At 58.4% G+C, this 19,716-nt stretch overlaps 1 pseudogene; it reads left to right on the top strand.

The window, feature by feature from the left end:
• Positions 1-19,031, top strand: part of LOC149461181 (mitochondrial mRNA pseudouridine synthase RPUSD3-like) — a 38,726-nt pseudogene extending 19,695 nt beyond the window's left edge.
• Positions 19,032-19,716: the final 685 nt, after the last annotated feature.

Here is a 19,716-nt window from a genome sequence, read left to right as displayed (position 1 = left end):
TGTTCCTCCCCCCACTGACACCAAGGACGGGGCGCTGTTCCTCCCCCCACTGACACCAAGGACGGGGCGCTGTTCCTCCCCCCACTGACACCAAGGACGGGGCGCTGTTCCTCCCCCCACTGACACCAAGGACGGGGCGCTGTTCCTCCCCCCACTGACACCAAGGACGGGGCGCTGTTCCTCCCCCCACTGACACCAAGGACGGGGCGCTGTTCCTCCCCCCACTGACACCAAGGACGGGGCGCTGTTCCTCCCCCCACTGACACCAAGGACGGGGCGCTGTTCCTCCCCCCACTGACACCAAGGACGGGGCGCTGTTCCTCCCCCCACTGACACCAAGGACGGGGCGCTGTTCCTCCCCCCACTGACACCAAGGACGGGGCGCTGTTCCTCCCCCCACTGACACCAAGGACGGGGCGCTGTTCCTCCCCCCACTGACACCAAGGACGGGGCGCTGTTCCTCCCCCCACTGACACCAAGGACGGGGCGCTGTTCCTCCCCCCACTGACACCAAGGACGGGGCGCTGTTCCTCCCCCCACTGACACCAAGGACGGGGCGCTGTTCCTCCCCCCACTGACACCAAGGACGGGGCGCTGTTCCTCCCCCCACTGACACCAAGGACGGGGCGCTGTTCCTCCCCCCACTGACACCAAGGACGGGGCGCTGTTCCTCCCCCCACTGACACCAAGGACGGGGCGCTGTTCCTCCCCCCACTGACACCAAGGACGGGGCGCTGTTCCTCCCCCCACTGACACCAAGGACGGGGCGCTGTTCCTCCCCCCACTGACACCAAGGACGGGGCGCTGTTCCTCCCCCCACTGACACCAAGGACGGGGCGCTGTTCCTCCCCCCACTGACACCAAGGACGGGGCGCTGTTCCTCCCCCCACTGACACCAAGGACGGGGCGCTGTTCCTCCCCCCACTGACACCAAGGACGGGGCGCTGTTCCTCCCCCCACTGACACCAAGGACGGGGCGCTGTTCCTCCCCCCACTGACACCAAGGACGGGGCGCTGTTCCTCCCCCCACTGACACCAAGGACGGGGCGCTGTTCCTCCCCCCACTGACACCAAGGACGGGGCGCTGTTCCTCCCCCCACTGACACCAAGGACGGGGCGCTGTTCCTCCCCCCACTGACACCAAGGACGGGGCGCTGTTCCTCCCCCCACTGACACCAAGGACGGGGCGCTGTTCCTCCCCCCACTGACACCAAGGACGGGGCGCTGTTCCTCCCCCCACTGACACCAAGGACGGGGCGCTGTTCCTCCCCCCACTGACACCAAGGACGGGGCGCTGTTCCTCCCCCCACTGACACCAAGGACGGGGCGCTGTTCCTCCCCCCACTGACACCAAGGACGGGGCGCTGTTCCTCCCCCCACTGACACCAAGGACGGGGCGCTGTTCCTCCCCCCACTGACACCAAGGACGGGGCGCTGTTCCTCCCCCCACTGACACCAAGGACGGGGCGCTGTTCCTCCCCCCACTGACACCAAGGACGGGGCGCTGTTCCTCCCCCCACTGACACCAAGGACGGGGCGCTGTTCCTCCCCCCACTGACACCAAGGACGGGGCGCTGTTCCTCCCCCCACTGACACCAAGGACGGGGCGCTGTTCCTCCCCCCACTGACACCAAGGACGGGGCGCTGTTCCTCCCCCCACTGACACCAAGGACGGGGCGCTGTTCCTCCCCCCACTGACACCAAGGACGGGGCGCTGTTCCTCCCCCCACTGACACCAAGGACGGGGCGCTGTTCCTCCCCCCACTGACACCAAGGACGGGGCGCTGTTCCTCCCCCCACTGACACCAAGGACGGGGCGCTGTTCCTCCCCCCACTGACACCAAGGACGGGGCGCTGTTCCTCCCCCCACTGACACCAAGGACGGGGCGCTGTTCCTCCCCCCACTGACACCAAGGACGGGGCGCTGTTCCTCCCCCCACTGACACCAAGGACGGGGCGCTGTTCCTCCCCCCACTGACACCAAGGACGGGGCGCTGTTCCTCCCCCCACTGACACCAAGGACGGGGCGCTGTTCCTCCCCCCACTGACACCAAGGACGGGGCGCTGTTCCTCCCCCCACTGACACCAAGGACGGGGCGCTGTTCCTCCCCCCACTGACACCAAGGACGGGGCGCTGTTCCTCCCCCCACTGACACCAAGGACGGGGCGCTGTTCCTCCCCCCACTGACACCAAGGACGGGGCGCTGTTCCTCCCCCCACTGACACCAAGGACGGGGCGCTGTTCCTCCCCCCACTGACACCAAGGACGGGGCGCTGTTCCTCCCCCCACTGACACCAAGGACGGGGCGCTGTTCCTCCCCCCACTGACACCAAGGACGGGGCGCTGTTCCTCCCCCCACTGACACCAAGGACGGGGCGCTGTTCCTCCCCCCACTGACACCAAGGACGGGGCGCTGTTCCTCCCCCCACTGACACCAAGGACGGGGCGCTGTTCCTCCCCCCACTGACACCAAGGACGGGGCGCTGTTCCTCCCCCCACTGACACCAAGGACGGGGCGCTGTTCCTCCCCCCACTGACACCAAGGACGGGGCGCTGTTCCTCCCCCCACTGACACCAAGGACGGGGCGCTGTTCCTCCCCCCACTGACACCAAGGACGGGGCGCTGTTCCTCCCCCCACTGACACCAAGGACGGGGCGCTGTTCCTCCCCCCACTGACACCAAGGACGGGGCGCTGTTCCTCCCCCCACTGACACCAAGGACGGGGCGCTGTTCCTCCCCCCACTGACACCAAGGACGGGGCGCTGTTCCTCCCCCCACTGACACCAAGGACGGGGCGCTGTTCCTCCCCCCACTGACACCAAGGACGGGGCGCTGTTCCTCCCCCCACTGACACCAAGGACGGGGCGCTGTTCCTCCCCCCACTGACACCAAGGACGGGGCGCTGTTCCTCCCCCCACTGACACCAAGGACGGGGCGCTGTTCCTCCCCCCACTGACACCAAGGACGGGGCGCTGTTCCTCCCCCCACTGACACCAAGGACGGGGCGCTGTTCCTCCCCCCACTGACACCAAGGACGGGGCGCTGTTCCTCCCCCCACTGACACCAAGGACGGGGCGCTGTTCCTCCCCCCACTGACACCAAGGACGGGGCGCTGTTCCTCCCCCCACTGACACCAAGGACGGGGCGCTGTTCCTCCCCCCACTGACACCAAGGACGGGGCGCTGTTCCTCCCCCCACTGACACCAAGGACGGGGCGCTGTTCCTCCCCCCACTGACACCAAGGACGGGGCGCTGTTCCTCCCCCCACTGACACCAAGGACGGGGCGCTGTTCCTCCCCCCACTGACACCAAGGACGGGGCGCTGTTCCTCCCCCCACTGACACCAAGGACGGGGCGCTGTTCCTCCCCCCACTGACACCAAGGACGGGGCGCTGTTCCTCCCCCCACTGACACCAAGGACGGGGCGCTGTTCCTCCCCCCACTGACACCAAGGACGGGGCGCTGTTCCTCCCCCCACTGACACCAAGGACGGGGCGCTGTTCCTCCCCCCACTGACACCAAGGACGGGGCGCTGTTCCTCCCCCCACTGACACCAAGGACGGGGCGCTGTTCCTCCCCCCACTGACACCAAGGACGGGGCGCTGTTCCTCCCCCCACTGACACCAAGGACGGGGCGCTGTTCCTCCCCCCACTGACACCAAGGACGGGGCGCTGTTCCTCCCCCCACTGACACCAAGGACGGGGCGCTGTTCCTCCCCCCACTGACACCAAGGACGGGGCGCTGTTCCTCCCCCCACTGACACCAAGGACGGGGCGCTGTTCCTCCCCCCACTGACACCAAGGACGGGGCGCTGTTCCTCCCCCCACTGACACCAAGGACGGGGCGCTGTTCCTCCCCCCACTGACACCAAGGACGGGGCGCTGTTCCTCCCCCCACTGACACCAAGGACGGGGCGCTGTTCCTCCCCCCACTGACACCAAGGACGGGGCGCTGTTCCTCCCCCCACTGACACCAAGGACGGGGCGCTGTTCCTCCCCCCACTGACACCAAGGACGGGGCGCTGTTCCTCCCCCCACTGACACCAAGGACGGGGCGCTGTTCCTCCCCCCACTGACACCAAGGACGGGGCGCTGTTCCTCCCCCCACTGACACCAAGGACGGGGCGCTGTTCCTCCCCCCACTGACACCAAGGACGGGGCGCTGTTCCTCCCCCCACTGACACCAAGGACGGGGCGCTGTTCCTCCCCCCACTGACACCAAGGACGGGGCGCTGTTCCTCCCCCCACTGACACCAAGGACGGGGCGCTGTTCCTCCCCCCACTGACACCAAGGACGGGGCGCTGTTCCTCCCCCCACTGACACCAAGGACGGGGCGCTGTTCCTCCCCCCACTGACACCAAGGACGGGGCGCTGTTCCTCCCCCCACTGACACCAAGGACGGGGCGCTGTTCCTCCCCCCACTGACACCAAGGACGGGGCGCTGTTCCTCCCCCCACTGACACCAAGGACGGGGCGCTGTTCCTCCCCCCACTGACACCAAGGACGGGGCGCTGTTCCTCCCCCCACTGACACCAAGGACGGGGCGCTGTTCCTCCCCCCACTGACACCAAGGACGGGGCGCTGTTCCTCCCCCCACTGACACCAAGGACGGGGCGCTGTTCCTCCCCCCACTGACACCAAGGACGGGGCGCTGTTCCTCCCCCCACTGACACCAAGGACGGGGCGCTGTTCCTCCCCCCACTGACACCAAGGACGGGGCGCTGTTCCTCCCCCCACTGACACCAAGGACGGGGCGCTGTTCCTCCCCCCACTGACACCAAGGACGGGGCGCTGTTCCTCCCCCCACTGACACCAAGGACGGGGCGCTGTTCCTCCCCCCACTGACACCAAGGACGGGGCGCTGTTCCTCCCCCCACTGACACCAAGGACGGGGCGCTGTTCCTCCCCCCACTGACACCAAGGACGGGGCGCTGTTCCTCCCCCCACTGACACCAAGGACGGGGCGCTGTTCCTCCCCCCACTGACACCAAGGACGGGGCGCTGTTCCTCCCCCCACTGACACCAAGGACGGGGCGCTGTTCCTCCCCCCACTGACACCAAGGACGGGGCGCTGTTCCTCCCCCCACTGACACCAAGGACGGGGCGCTGTTCCTCCCCCCACTGACACCAAGGACGGGGCGCTGTTCCTCCCCCCACTGACACCAAGGACGGGGCGCTGTTCCTCCCCCCACTGACACCAAGGACGGGGCGCTGTTCCTCCCCCCACTGACACCAAGGACGGGGCGCTGTTCCTCCCCCCACTGACACCAAGGACGGGGCGCTGTTCCTCCCCCCACTGACACCAAGGACGGGGCGCTGTTCCTCCCCCCACTGACACCAAGGACGGGGCGCTGTTCCTCCCCCCACTGACACCAAGGACGGGGCGCTGTTCCTCCCCCCACTGACACCAAGGACGGGGCGCTGTTCCTCCCCCCACTGACACCAAGGACGGGGCGCTGTTCCTCCCCCCACTGACACCAAGGACGGGGCGCTGTTCCTCCCCCCACTGACACCAAGGACGGGGCGCTGTTCCTCCCCCCACTGACACCAAGGACGGGGCGCTGTTCCTCCCCCCACTGACACCAAGGACGGGGCGCTGTTCCTCCCCCCACTGACACCAAGGACGGGGCGCTGTTCCTCCCCCCACTGACACCAAGGACGGGGCGCTGTTCCTCCCCCCACTGACACCAAGGACGGGGCGCTGTTCCTCCCCCCACTGACACCAAGGACGGGGCGCTGTTCCTCCCCCCACTGACACCAAGGACGGGGCGCTGTTCCTCCCCCCACTGACACCAAGGACGGGGCGCTGTTCCTCCCCCCACTGACACCAAGGACGGGGCGCTGTTCCTCCCCCCACTGACACCAAGGACGGGGCGCTGTTCCTCCCCCCACTGACACCAAGGACGGGGCGCTGTTCCTCCCCCCACTGACACCAAGGACGGGGCGCTGTTCCTCCCCCCACTGACACCAAGGACGGGGCGCTGTTCCTCCCCCCACTGACACCAAGGACGGGGCGCTGTTCCTCCCCCCACTGACACCAAGGACGGGGCGCTGTTCCTCCCCCCACTGACACCAAGGACGGGGCGCTGTTCCTCCCCCCACTGACACCAAGGACGGGGCGCTGTTCCTCCCCCCACTGACACCAAGGACGGGGCGCTGTTCCTCCCCCCACTGACACCAAGGACGGGGCGCTGTTCCTCCCCCCACTGACACCAAGGACGGGGCGCTGTTCCTCCCCCCACTGACACCAAGGACGGGGCGCTGTTCCTCCCCCCACTGACACCAAGGACGGGGCGCTGTTCCTCCCCCCACTGACACCAAGGACGGGGCGCTGTTCCTCCCCCCACTGACACCAAGGACGGGGCGCTGTTCCTCCCCCCACTGACACCAAGGACGGGGCGCTGTTCCTCCCCCCACTGACACCAAGGACGGGGCGCTGTTCCTCCCCCCACTGACACCAAGGACGGGGCGCTGTTCCTCCCCCCACTGACACCAAGGACGGGGCGCTGTTCCTCCCCCCACTGACACCAAGGACGGGGCGCTGTTCCTCCCCCCACTGACACCAAGGACGGGGCGCTGTTCCTCCCCCCACTGACACCAAGGACGGGGCGCTGTTCCTCCCCCCACTGACACCAAGGACGGGGCGCTGTTCCTCCCCCCACTGACACCAAGGACGGGGCGCTGTTCCTCCCCCCACTGACACCAAGGACGGGGCGCTGTTCCTCCCCCCACTGACACCAAGGACGGGGCGCTGTTCCTCCCCCCACTGACACCAAGGACGGGGCGCTGTTCCTCCCCCCACTGACACCAAGGACGGGGCGCTGTTCCTCCCCCCACTGACACCAAGGACGGGGCGCTGTTCCTCCCCCCACTGACACCAAGGACGGGGCGCTGTTCCTCCCCCCACTGACACCAAGGACGGGGCGCTGTTCCTCCCCCCACTGACACCAAGGACGGGGCGCTGTTCCTCCCCCCACTGACACCAAGGACGGGGCGCTGTTCCTCCCCCCACTGACACCAAGGACGGGGCGCTGTTCCTCCCCCCACTGACACCAAGGACGGGGCGCTGTTCCTCCCCCCACTGACACCAAGGACGGGGCGCTGTTCCTCCCCCCACTGACACCAAGGACGGGGCGCTGTTCCTCCCCCCACTGACACCAAGGACGGGGCGCTGTTCCTCCCCCCACTGACACCAAGGACGGGGCGCTGTTCCTCCCCCCACTGACACCAAGGACGGGGCGCTGTTCCTCCCCCCACTGACACCAAGGACGGGGCGCTGTTCCTCCCCCCACTGACACCAAGGACGGGGCGCTGTTCCTCCCCCCACTGACACCAAGGACGGGGCGCTGTTCCTCCCCCCACTGACACCAAGGACGGGGCGCTGTTCCTCCCCCCACTGACACCAAGGACGGGGCGCTGTTCCTCCCCCCACTGACACCAAGGACGGGGCGCTGTTCCTCCCCCCACTGACACCAAGGACGGGGCGCTGTTCCTCCCCCCACTGACACCAAGGACGGGGCGCTGTTCCTCCCCCCACTGACACCAAGGACGGGGCGCTGTTCCTCCCCCCACTGACACCAAGGACGGGGCGCTGTTCCTCCCCCCACTGACACCAAGGACGGGGCGCTGTTCCTCCCCCCACTGACACCAAGGACGGGGCGCTGTTCCTCCCCCCACTGACACCAAGGACGGGGCGCTGTTCCTCCCCCCACTGACACCAAGGACGGGGCGCTGTTCCTCCCCCCACTGACACCAAGGACGGGGCGCTGTTCCTCCCCCCACTGACACCAAGGACGGGGCGCTGTTCCTCCCCCCACTGACACCAAGGACGGGGCGCTGTTCCTCCCCCCACTGACACCAAGGACGGGGCGCTGTTCCTCCCCCCACTGACACCAAGGACGGGGCGCTGTTCCTCCCCCCACTGACACCAAGGACGGGGCGCTGTTCCTCCCCCCACTGACACCAAGGACGGGGCGCTGTTCCTCCCCCCACTGACACCAAGGACGGGGCGCTGTTCCTCCCCCCACTGACACCAAGGACGGGGCGCTGTTCCTCCCCCCACTGACACCAAGGACGGGGCGCTGTTCCTCCCCCCACTGACACCAAGGACGGGGCGCTGTTCCTCCCCCCACTGACACCAAGGACGGGGCGCTGTTCCTCCCCCCACTGACACCAAGGACGGGGCGCTGTTCCTCCCCCCACTGACACCAAGGACGGGGCGCTGTTCCTCCCCCCACTGACACCAAGGACGGGGCGCTGTTCCTCCCCCCACTGACACCAAGGACGGGGCGCTGTTCCTCCCCCCACTGACACCAAGGACGGGGCGCTGTTCCTCCCCCCACTGACACCAAGGACGGGGCGCTGTTCCTCCCCCCACTGACACCAAGGACGGGGCGCTGTTCCTCCCCCCACTGACACCAAGGACGGGGCGCTGTTCCTCCCCCCACTGACACCAAGGACGGGGCGCTGTTCCTCCCCCCACTGACACCAAGGACGGGGCGCTGTTCCTCCCCCCACTGACACCAAGGACGGGGCGCTGTTCCTCCCCCCACTGACACCAAGGACGGGGCGCTGTTCCTCCCCCCACTGACACCAAGGACGGGGCGCTGTTCCTCCCCCCACTGACACCAAGGACGGGGCGCTGTTCCTCCCCCCACTGACACCAAGGACGGGGCGCTGTTCCTCCCCCCACTGACACCAAGGACGGGGCGCTGTTCCTCCCCCCACTGACACCAAGGACGGGGCGCTGTTCCTCCCCCCACTGACACCAAGGACGGGGCGCTGTTCCTCCCCCCACTGACACCAAGGACGGGGCGCTGTTCCTCCCCCCACTGACACCAAGGACGGGGCGCTGTTCCTCCCCCCACTGACACCAAGGACGGGGCGCTGTTCCTCCCCCCACTGACACCAAGGACGGGGCGCTGTTCCTCCCCCCACTGACACCAAGGACGGGGCGCTGTTCCTCCCCCCACTGACACCAAGGACGGGGCGCTGTTCCTCCCCCCACTGACACCAAGGACGGGGCGCTGTTCCTCCCCCCACTGACACCAAGGACGGGGCGCTGTTCCTCCCCCCACTGACACCAAGGACGGGGCGCTGTTCCTCCCCCCACTGACACCAAGGACGGGGCGCTGTTCCTCCCCCCACTGACACCAAGGACGGGGCGCTGTTCCTCCCCCCACTGACACCAAGGACGGGGCGCTGTTCCTCCCCCCACTGACACCAAGGACGGGGCGCTGTTCCTCCCCCCACTGACACCAAGGACGGGGCGCTGTTCCTCCCCCCACTGACACCAAGGACGGGGCGCTGTTCCTCCCCCCACTGACACCAAGGACGGGGCGCTGTTCCTCCCCCCACTGACACCAAGGACGGGGCGCTGTTCCTCCCCCCACTGACACCAAGGACGGGGCGCTGTTCCTCCCCCCACTGACACCAAGGACGGGGCGCTGTTCCTCCCCCCACTGACACCAAGGACGGGGCGCTGTTCCTCCCCCCACTGACACCAAGGACGGGGCGCTGTTCCTCCCCCCACTGACACCAAGGACGGGGCGCTGTTCCTCCCCCCACTGACACCAAGGACGGGGCGCTGTTCCTCCCCCCACTGACACCAAGGACGGGGCGCTGTTCCTCCCCCCACTGACACCAAGGACGGGGCGCTGTTCCTCCCCCCACTGACACCAAGGACGGGGCGCTGTTCCTCCCCCCACTGACACCAAGGACGGGGCGCTGTTCCTCCCCCCACTGACACCAAGGACGGGGCGCTGTTCCTCCCCCCACTGACACCAAGGACGGGGCGCTGTTCCTCCCCCCACTGACACCAAGGACGGGGCGCTGTTCCTCCCCCCACGGACACCAAGGACGGGGCGCTGTTCCTCCCCCCACGGACACCAAGGACGGGGCGCTGTTCCTCCCCCCACGGACACCAATGACGGGGCGCTGTTCCTCCCACGGACACCAAGGACGGGGCGCTGTTCCTCCCACTGACACCAAGGACGGGGCGCTGTTCCTCCCACTGACACCAAGGACGGGGCACTATTCCTCCCACTGACACCAATGACGGGGCACTATTCCTCCTGCAAAATTACAGTTATGAAGTAGCAACGAAAATAATTTTATGGTTGGGGGTCACCACAACATGAGGAACTGTATTAAAGGGTCGCGGCGTTAGAAAGGTTGAGAACCACTGCTCTAGGCCTTTCCTCCCCAGCCTGACTGTCCCTGGCCCAACCCTTTCATTCATTGGATTTCAGTTTTTTCCAATCATGCAGGCTCAGGATCACTTGGGGGTGTTACCTAGGGGGGTCTGCATACAAATAAAGCCTGACTCGGAATGCCCACTGCTCCCACTAATCAAGACACTTTAATATTTGCATAACTCCTCCCAAGAACCAGCTCATTGTTTTCTTAGGCACTGAGGGCTCTTGAAAGGAGTACTAAAGCAGGGGGCTGTGGTGTATTTAGGAAACTACTGTATGTACAGCACCTTGTTGGCCCCTCACAATAGCCATGATCTGCCTGCACTGCATAGAGAAGCACAGACACCCAGTGATAGTGTCACTGGGTCTAAAATAAGGTATGCAATGAAAAGATTTTATTTAAAAATGTCATTAGCATGTTGCTGGGGGAAGGAGGTATGAAATAAGCAGATGTGTTGAGTTATTTTTCTGTGTAGATGCAGTTTATGATTTTTGTACAGGTCATTCTAGTGACTGACCCATCCAAAGGGAGCCTGGAGAGAAGAGAATTGAAGGAGACGTACATTCTATAAGGTTCTGGACTCTGTGGATGGTTGTTCTTTGTTACAGCTGCAGCCCATGAAAGGTACATCATAAATGCTCTGTAGGCTCAATGATAGTCAGTGGTGAGACGTTTGCATGTCCTGGAACCCCTGTACTGCTCTATGTAACAAGGCCAGAGGGCAAAGGCAGCGCACCTGTGGTGGAAGGCCATGTACAGTATATTTTCAATGAGTGCGTAGTGCTCTAACCTCTTGGTGCTGGCGCCTCCCGGCCCTTTTAAGGGTTTCAGAAAACTGGGAGGCGGGGTTTAGGATCATGTGACCGCCGTGACACGTTGTCACGGCGGTCACATGATCGGGAAAGGTCTCGATCGAAAGTGGAGATCGGGATATTTCCGTGAGTACCAGACATGTGTCCTGGGAGCGTGCAGGGCGGGCACTCTCAGCACATATGTTCTTTTTTAATAGAACGCAAATGTGTGGCCGCTCGGCGTCTAGGCCCAAACGCCGGCAGGCCGGACATTTGGGTTCGGCCGGCATGAAGAGGTTAAATGTAAATCCAATTGCTAAAATCACATACAAGCTTTTCAAATCTGCAACTTTTCATTCTAATAATTCCTGCTGATCCTGCCATGAATGTACTTGTGCAGGCACTTCCTGTTACAGGGCGACAACGCTCTGTCTTTGTCTACCAGTTGTGCTCCTATGTTGTCACACTGTAACACGACCTCTTACAGAGATTACAAGTGGCTGTTTGAACCCACATCACACAGGCATGGTCTACTGCTGTCATCAGGAAACCCACCCTGAGAAATGTTATGCAGCCATCACTGGAGTGCATGTAGACAGGAAGAAGCTGCAGGAGATCAGAAGTAACAAAGGATACATAAAGATTGTTTTATCCAGTTTACTAACGTTTACAAAAAAATAGTAAATGCACATTATTTAGCAGGTAAAAGATGTGCATTTCATTTTTTTTTTTTTATTCCCCCCGCCAATGTGTTGAACATAATTTACAGCAGCGGTGTCCACAATTTCTAAATAAAGGGCAAGATTACTGTCCTTCAGACTTTAGGGGGGCTAGACTGTAGCCGGTAGGAGAAACAGGCGTCCTGGTGTCAGTGGAGTAAATGCTACACTGTTAGTATTGGGAGAGTAATAGTGGTCCTTCATTGGTGTCAGTTGAAGCAATAGTGCCTCATTATTGGTATTCGTAAGAGAAATAGTGCCCCATCGGAGGTATCAGTGAGAGGAATGGTGCCCCATCATTGGTGTCAATGGGAGGAATAGTGCCCCATCATTGGTATCAGTGAGAGGAATAGTGCCCCATCATTGGTATCAGTGGGGGGAACAGTGCTCCATCATTGGTATCAGTGAGAGGAATAGTGTCCCATCATTGGTGTCAGTGGGAGGAATAGTGCCCCATCATTGGTATCAGTGGGAGGAATAGTGCCCCATCATTGGTGTCAATGGGAGGAATAGTGTCCCATCTTTGGTGTCAATGGGAGGAATAGTGCCCCGTCATTGGTGTCAGCGAGAGGAAGGGTGCCCCGTCATTGGTGTCAGCGGGAGGCATAGTGCCCCGTTATTGGTGTCAGCGAGAGGAATAGTGCCCCGTTATTGGTGTCAGCGAGAGGAAGGGTGCCCCGTCATTGGTGTCAGCGGGAGGAGTAGTGCCCCGTCATTGGTGTCAGCGGGAGGAGTAGTGCCCCGTCATTGGTGTCAGCGGGAGGAGTAGTGCCCCGTCATTGGTGTCAGCGGGAGGAGTAGTGCCCCGTCATTGGTGTCAGCGGGAGGAGTAGTGCCCCGTCATTGGTGTCAGCGGGAGGAGTAGTGCCCCGTCATTGGTGTTAGCGGGAGGAGTAGTGCCCCGTCATTGGTGTCAGCGGGAGGAGTAGTGCCCCGTCATTGGTGTCAGCGGGAGGAATAGTGCCCCGTCATTGGTGCCAGCGGGAGGAGTAGTGCCCCGTCTTTGGTGCCAGCGGGAGGAGTAGTGCCCCGTCTTTGGTGCCAGCGGGAGGAGTAGTGCCCCGTCTTTGGTGCCAGCGGGAGGAGTAGTGCCCCGTCTTTGGTGCCAGCGGGAGGAGTAGTGCCCCGTCTTTGGTGCCAGCGGGAGGAGTAGTGCCCCGTCTTTGGTGCCAGCGGGAGGAATAGTACCCCGTCATTGGTGTCAGCGGGAGGAATAGTGCCCCGTCATTGGTGTCAGCGGGAGGAATAGTGCCCCGTCATTGGTGTCAGCGGGAGGAATAGTGCCCCGTCATTGGTGTCAGCGGGAGGAATAGTGCCCCGTCATTGGTGTCAGCGGGAGGAATAGTGCCCCGTCATTGGTGTCAGCGGGAGGAGTAGTGCCCCGTCATTGGTGTCAGCGGGAGGAGTAGTGCCCCGTCATTGGTGCCAGCGGGAGGAGTAGTGCCCCGTCTTTGGTGCCAGCGGGAGGAGTAGTGCCCCGTCTTTGGTGCCAGCGGGAGGAGTAGTGCCCCGTCTTTGGTGCCAGCGGGAGGAGTAGTGCCCCGTCTTTGGAGCCAGCGGGAGGAGTAGTGCCCCGTCTTTGGTGCCAGCGGGAGGAGTAGTGCCCCGTCTTTGGTGCCAGCGGGAGGAGTAGTGCCCCGTCTTTGGTGCCAGCGGGAGGAGTAGTGCCCCGTCTTTGGTGCCAGCGGGAGGAGTAGTGCCCCGTCTTTGGTGCCAGCGGGAGGAGTAGTGCCCCGTCTTTGGTGTCAGCGGGAAGGGTAGTGCCCCGTCATTGGTGTCAGCGGGAAGGGTAGTGCCCCGTCATTGGTGTCAGCGGGAGGAGTAGTGCCCCGTCATTGGTGTCAGCGGGAGGAGTAGTGCCCCGTCATTGGTGTCAGCGGGAGGAGTAGTGCCCCGTCATTGGTGTCAGCGGGAGGAGTAGTGCCCCGTCATTGGTGTCAGCGGGAGGAGTAGTGCCCCGTCATTGGTGTCAGCGGGAGGAGTAGTGCCCCGTCATTGGTGTCAGCGGGAGGAGTAGTGCCCCGTCATTGGTTTCAGCGGGAGGAGTAGTGCCCCGTCATTGGTGTCAGCGGGAGGAGTAGTGCCCCGTCATTGGTGTCAGCGGGAGGAGTAGTGCCCCGTCATTGGTGTCAGCGGGAGGAGTAGTGCCCCGTCTTTGGTGCCAGCGGGAGGAGTAGTGCCCCGTCTTTGGTGCCAGCGGGAGGAGTAGTGCCCCGTCTTTGGTGCCAGCGGGAGGAGTAGTGCCCCGTCTTTGGTGCCAGCGGGAGGAGTAGTGCCCCGTCTTTGGTGCCAGCGGGAGGAGTCGTGCCCCGTCTTTGGTGCCAGCGGGAGGAGTCGTGCCCCGTCTTTGGTGCCAGCGGGAGGAGTCGTGCCCCGTCTTTGGTGCCAGCGGGAGGAGTAGTGCCCCGTCATTGGTGTCAGCGGGAGGAGTAGTGCCCCGTCATTGGTGTCAGCGGGAGGAGTAGTGCCCTGTCATTGTTAATGAGAAGAATAGTGTCCCATCATTGGTGTCAGTGAGGAGAATGTGGGTGTCCCGTTGTCTGTCAGGAACTACAGTATCCCCCACTGTTCCTGACAGTGAAGGGAAATAGTGTCCCAAGGGCCGGATAAAGCCAAGAAAAAGGCCACATCTGGCCCCCGGGCCGCAGTTGGGAGACCACTGTCTTACAGTCACCTAAAAATGGAATTGCTCCTTTTGGGGAGGATTATTTGCATTTATCATTATTTTATATTTTTTACTACTTTTTATTTGCAGTCTTTAAAGACCAGCTGCTGGTTCAATGCACCCTGAAGTTTTGTCCAGTACTTGGCGATCACACGTACAGCATGCGGGTAGTAAAGATTTTGGGAAAGGACATCTATATCCCCTTTGATGTGGCTCTTCCACAAACTCAGGTAGATGCTTGGCTGATTTTCTTAAAGAGTACCTGTCACATTTCCAGTATAAATAATGTTCTAGAGCCAGTATACAAAATCTTACAACGTGAAGCGTTGCTGCTCTTTGCCGAAATGTGAACTCCAGGCAGATATAAGACACAATTGAATGCAGCTCTGTTATCATTCCGTGTATTTTGTAACCCCTTCCAGCCCAGCCCAGGGTCTCTGTATCAGGGTCTTTATGCCTGGTGGGTGGGAAAGACCAGCCGATCGTGTGATCATTGCAATTGCCTATCGGTGGTTATGTGATTGTGAGCCAGTCCTGCCAGCTTCCAATCATTAAGGGCTCATGTACACTGCAGCTGATAAACTGACGTTCAGGAGCCATTCAGCATTTTTTTCTGCAGCCCCTGAACTCTCCTTTATGTTTTCCTATGTGTCCATGTACACAGAGTCGTTTACAGTCATTTACAGGCAGTTGAGTTTACAGTTGTTTTTTTGAACGCACCAAACTGGAGTAGATTTTACCAGCGTTTCAAACGCTTGTAAACGTGGTTAACTGCGTTTATAAGCATTTGCGTTTAGAAGCATTTTTTTAACTGGTCCATATCCAGATGCTGTCCAGAGCCTTTTTTCATCATCAGAAATGCATGCAAAGTGTTTTCACTTTTTTACTGTTTTTCAGTGCATTCTGGGCGTTTGGGAAGGTCTCCTGAGGTTATCTTTTAAAAATGCTTCTAAACACAAACGTGCATAAACACGGTATGCAAACGCAGCTAAACTGATGTTTTTTTAACCTACGTTTTACAGCAGTCAGTTTCCATAGTTCAGAAGAGTTTTCCAAACACCCCGTGTACATGAGCCCTTATAGAGACCAAAGGCTGTCTTTGACAGCTTGGTCACTGTGCTGGGTATACGACGTGAGCACGCCTTCAATTCATAAAGCTCTGCCTTCCACGGACGCATATATGAGATGTGTGGGTTCTAAAGCCCACTCATTTTGCATTACGTGAACGGCAAGAGGTTAATGTAAGCAGTGTAAGTGCCTGAATGTGACTCAGTATCAGCATCTTGTAGTTCCTCAAACAGCAGAGCTCAGACTGGGAGTAAGAGAAACAGCATAAAGGAGGCAGTAATGTTTGCTGCATTTCCTTTTGCTGTGGCGTATCCCGATAGGAGGAGAGAGTGAAGTGCCAGAGTTCAGCCTATCAAACCTACTGCTTTTCTATTCACTTTTCAGTCACAGGGGGTGTAGGGGAATAAGGTCTGTAAGTATTAACTACTGCAATAAAAAAAACAAAGGGCAAACGTGAAATTCACAGAGACATTTGACATGATTCAGAAAGTTTATGGCAATGGTGCAATGAGTTGGTTGAAGTGTTTTGAGTAGCACATGTGCTTCAAGAGCAGAAGAACATCACTGGAAGACGAGGAGAGATCAGGAAGACCTTCAACAAGCTCAACCCTCGAAAATGTCGAAACCAATCGGCAATTTGTGCATGATGATCATTGGAGAACAATCCACAACATTGCTGCCATTGTCGGTATATCATACGGCAGTGTTTCTCAACCTTTTTTACAGTTTAGGCACCCTTAAAAATGGACAATCCCGAGGCACCCTTAAAAATGATGGACAATCCCGAGGCACCCTTTTAAAATGGACAGTCTTGAGGCACCCCATTCTAAAAGTGAAATGTTTTATATAACGCAGCAACATCCACACATGTAGGACACCCAACATTAGAGGGGATTCATTCTTCCAAAGCAAATACACTTTTGCACACTGGTACTGACTAGTATTCCCATGTTTCTCCTCTCCCTCAGTTTTTCTCCATCACTGAGCTAATGTGACCCCAGCACTGATGGAGGGGGGCAGGGAAGGGTCAAACTAGGATGCTGTGCAGGCAGCTGACATCCTGCTTTTCAACTGATGATGTCATTGGTTGTCAGGATGCTGGCACCTAGAAGGTCATAATGTTGCACAATGAAAACCCTGTGGCTTTGTGTAACTAAAAGGCAGGCTTGTATACAAGTTTTGGGCATTTGGCCAAGGCACCCCTGAAGAAACATGAAGGCAGTCCAGGCTATCCTCATGTGTGATTTGAACATGTGACATGTGTTGGTTATGTGTTAGAGAAGACACTGGTAGCTTGTGATGAGGCAGAACTCTGCCTTTACTTGTGTGGCTTAAGTTACAAACATACAGAACACATTTCAGCAAACTGTGACAGCAGACATCTTGGTTTGAGATGAGAGAGAAGAATAGAGAACCAACAAGTTTTACACATATGCACAACTAATAACCTTAGTGTACAGTGCCATCTACTGGTCAAGTGATATTAACATACAACACTATATATAGTACATTATAGTACATTGTGTTGCATTCCCAACAACATGTTGCTGCCAAGTTCGACCCCAGGCTGCAATTATCTCACTTCTGCACTCACCAAATCTGGCTCCTGCAGACTTTACCCTCTTTGTAAAGAAGAGATCCAAGAATAGCAGAAGGTGCTTGATGCGCTTTGAAAAGAAGACCTCCAGGACACATTCCAGAAGTGACCGGAACACTGGGAGCGCTGTATTGCTGTGCAAGGGGACTATGTTGAAGGTGGAAGTGTGTGAACGTAGATAAAGTACTTTCTTGTAAACAGTGGTAGTCGCCAAACCTTTTGATACCATCTCATCTGTATTGTAGCTGTAGGTATATGCCTAGAGTTCTGCTTTAATATTTGTTTAAAATTATGTTTATGACGAGACCTATAATAAAAAATAAACACAAGAAAATTTATTTTTATTTAATAACATACTACGGCATTGAAGAGCAAAAAGTGATGATAATCATTTAGACCCTGTTGGCATTCCAGACTCATTGGGAGACATAATTTCACTTCAGACAGCCAAAATGAAAGCTCAACTCTAGGCAAATGGTCACCCAGTCAGGGCAAAAGTAAACAAAACAACTCGGGCTGCAGGGGTGAGCCTGGGCTTTAAACTCCAACCAAAATGTATCTCTAGCTTTAGATGGCTTGAGGAAGAATTGCATTTCTGTCAGGCTTTTATTTCTGCCTGTGAACCTGTTTGATAGACTTCCCCCTTAATTCCTGTTCACCAAATAAAAGGGATTATCACCGTGACAGAAAGGCGCAGATAGTAAACCATTTCAGATGTTCTAACCCCTCTTCACGGCTTAAATTGTATTGTTGTTTGTGTCCCTATTGGAGACATTTCCCATCCTAATAAATCATCTCAATAGGAAAACCTATCCATTGTATTTATCCAACACCAGAGAAGTTTACTGAACATTGTGGTAACAAACCGATTCATGTTTGTCTTGGTTTTCTCCAGCGGGTAGAAGAGAGGATTCTTCGTAAGATGCATTTTTCAAGCCAGCTGATGCATCGGATGCCTCTTCACCTCCACCTTCACCAGCTGTTAATGCCAAAGGATCCTCGAGGGAGGTACCCTGCACATATCCAGGCTCCACCCCTGCCCTTCTTCCAGCGGACAATGGAACTCTTGGGACTTAGGATGCAAAATTAACCTGCTTGCATTAAGCATGGTTTCATCTGCAGATGGATTTCAGGATTGTCTAAGCCAGCAATGGGTAAACTACGGCCCGCGGGCCGTATACAGCCCGGCGGACCTTTTAATCCGGCCCGCGGAGCTAGGCTCCCGCTAGGCTCCTCTCACAGTCTGCCCTGAAGACCGGTGTAGCATGAAAATCTGTCTCCTATGAGGATCTGTCCCCCTCGACGTATCTGCGCATGTGCCGGAGATCGCCGATCGGCTGCTAATGCCTGAAACTGGCACATGCGCAGATACGTTGAGGGGGACAGATCCTCATAGGAGACAGATTTTCATGCTACACCGGAACGGCGCGAGAATACGGCGATAGGAACGCGCGAAGCAAAGGTAAGTGAATTGACACGGGGGACTTGGGGACTTAATATGGGGGATGAATTACTATATGGGGGATGAATTACTATATGGGGGATGAATTACTATGCTTACTATGGGGGAATATTACTATACTTACTATGGATGACACATACACATCATTCATCTACTCTTGGTCTGGCCCCCAGGTCCAATATATGAACCCATTGCGGCCCTCAAGTCAAAAACTTTGCCCACCCCTGGTCTAAGCCATTTCCAACTGTATCATGATTTCACTGTGGACTTTTAACTGTAGCTCCCTGCAGAATATATTTTTTGGGGACAATTTGAGTGATCCCAAAACACATACAATAAGTAGCCTCGTTTCTGGATTTACAAAATAGTTTTTTTGTTTTGTTTTTTTTAACTGTAATGCAACTTAAAATGACAGTGTCACTTCATGCTCTTAATTATGACTTCATTGTTTTTTTAACACATAAACACATGTAATGATAAAACATCACCTTTTCTAATGTTGGCCTCCAAGCATAGGTTGATGTGACTGTGGGCAAAATACAATAAAAAGATGTGCAATACCATATAGATAAAGTAATAGAAGTACCACTCCTCCACTAAAAGTTCAGAATGGGATTTTATTTAAAAATCTTCATAGGAAAGTCAACGTGTTTCAGGTGCTGTAAGAGTCCCCCTTTGTCAGGGCTGAGAAGGACCTAAAATCTGAACCGTGGACCATGCAATAACAGAGGTATGGACAATATCCATCTCCTGTCTACATGTGTGATTTCACTGCAGAATGAACAGTGTTGTCACCATTTTAACCACTTCCCGTCCAGCACATGTCCATAAACGGCCGGGCGGGAGCAGTGCAGGAGCGGGTTGCCGTTCATAAATGGCGCCCGCATTTTGAGCCTGTCTGTGCTCCATGGGAGCGTGCAGCACCGCAATCTGGTGTCTGCTTTGTCCTCCGGACACAGCGGAACACTGATCGCTGTACGGGACCTCAGTGATCACATGAATAGTAGTAAGCAAGATGTCACTTCCTGACATCATTGCTTACTACTAGTGAAATCTGTGAATGATCACAGAGATCACACGCTACAAGGCTATTCACAACAGCCTTGTACCATGTGACAAGCTGTGACCAATTGCAGCTCTCGCAGTAGGAGAAATGATTGCTTTTACAGCCTTTATGGTGTATTCAAAAAAAATCTTCATCAGGCAGTATATTT

The sequence above is a fragment of the Staurois parvus genome, unplaced genomic scaffold (assembly GCF_062004578.1).
Source record: "Staurois parvus isolate SC_StPar_1 unplaced genomic scaffold, SC_StPar_1.0 ptg000209l, whole genome shotgun sequence".
Classification (NCBI taxonomy): Eukaryota; Metazoa; Chordata; class Amphibia; order Anura; family Ranidae; genus Staurois; species Staurois parvus.
The sequence above is the reverse complement of the archived record's forward strand: the minus strand, read 5'-3'. Positions and strand labels throughout refer to the sequence as shown.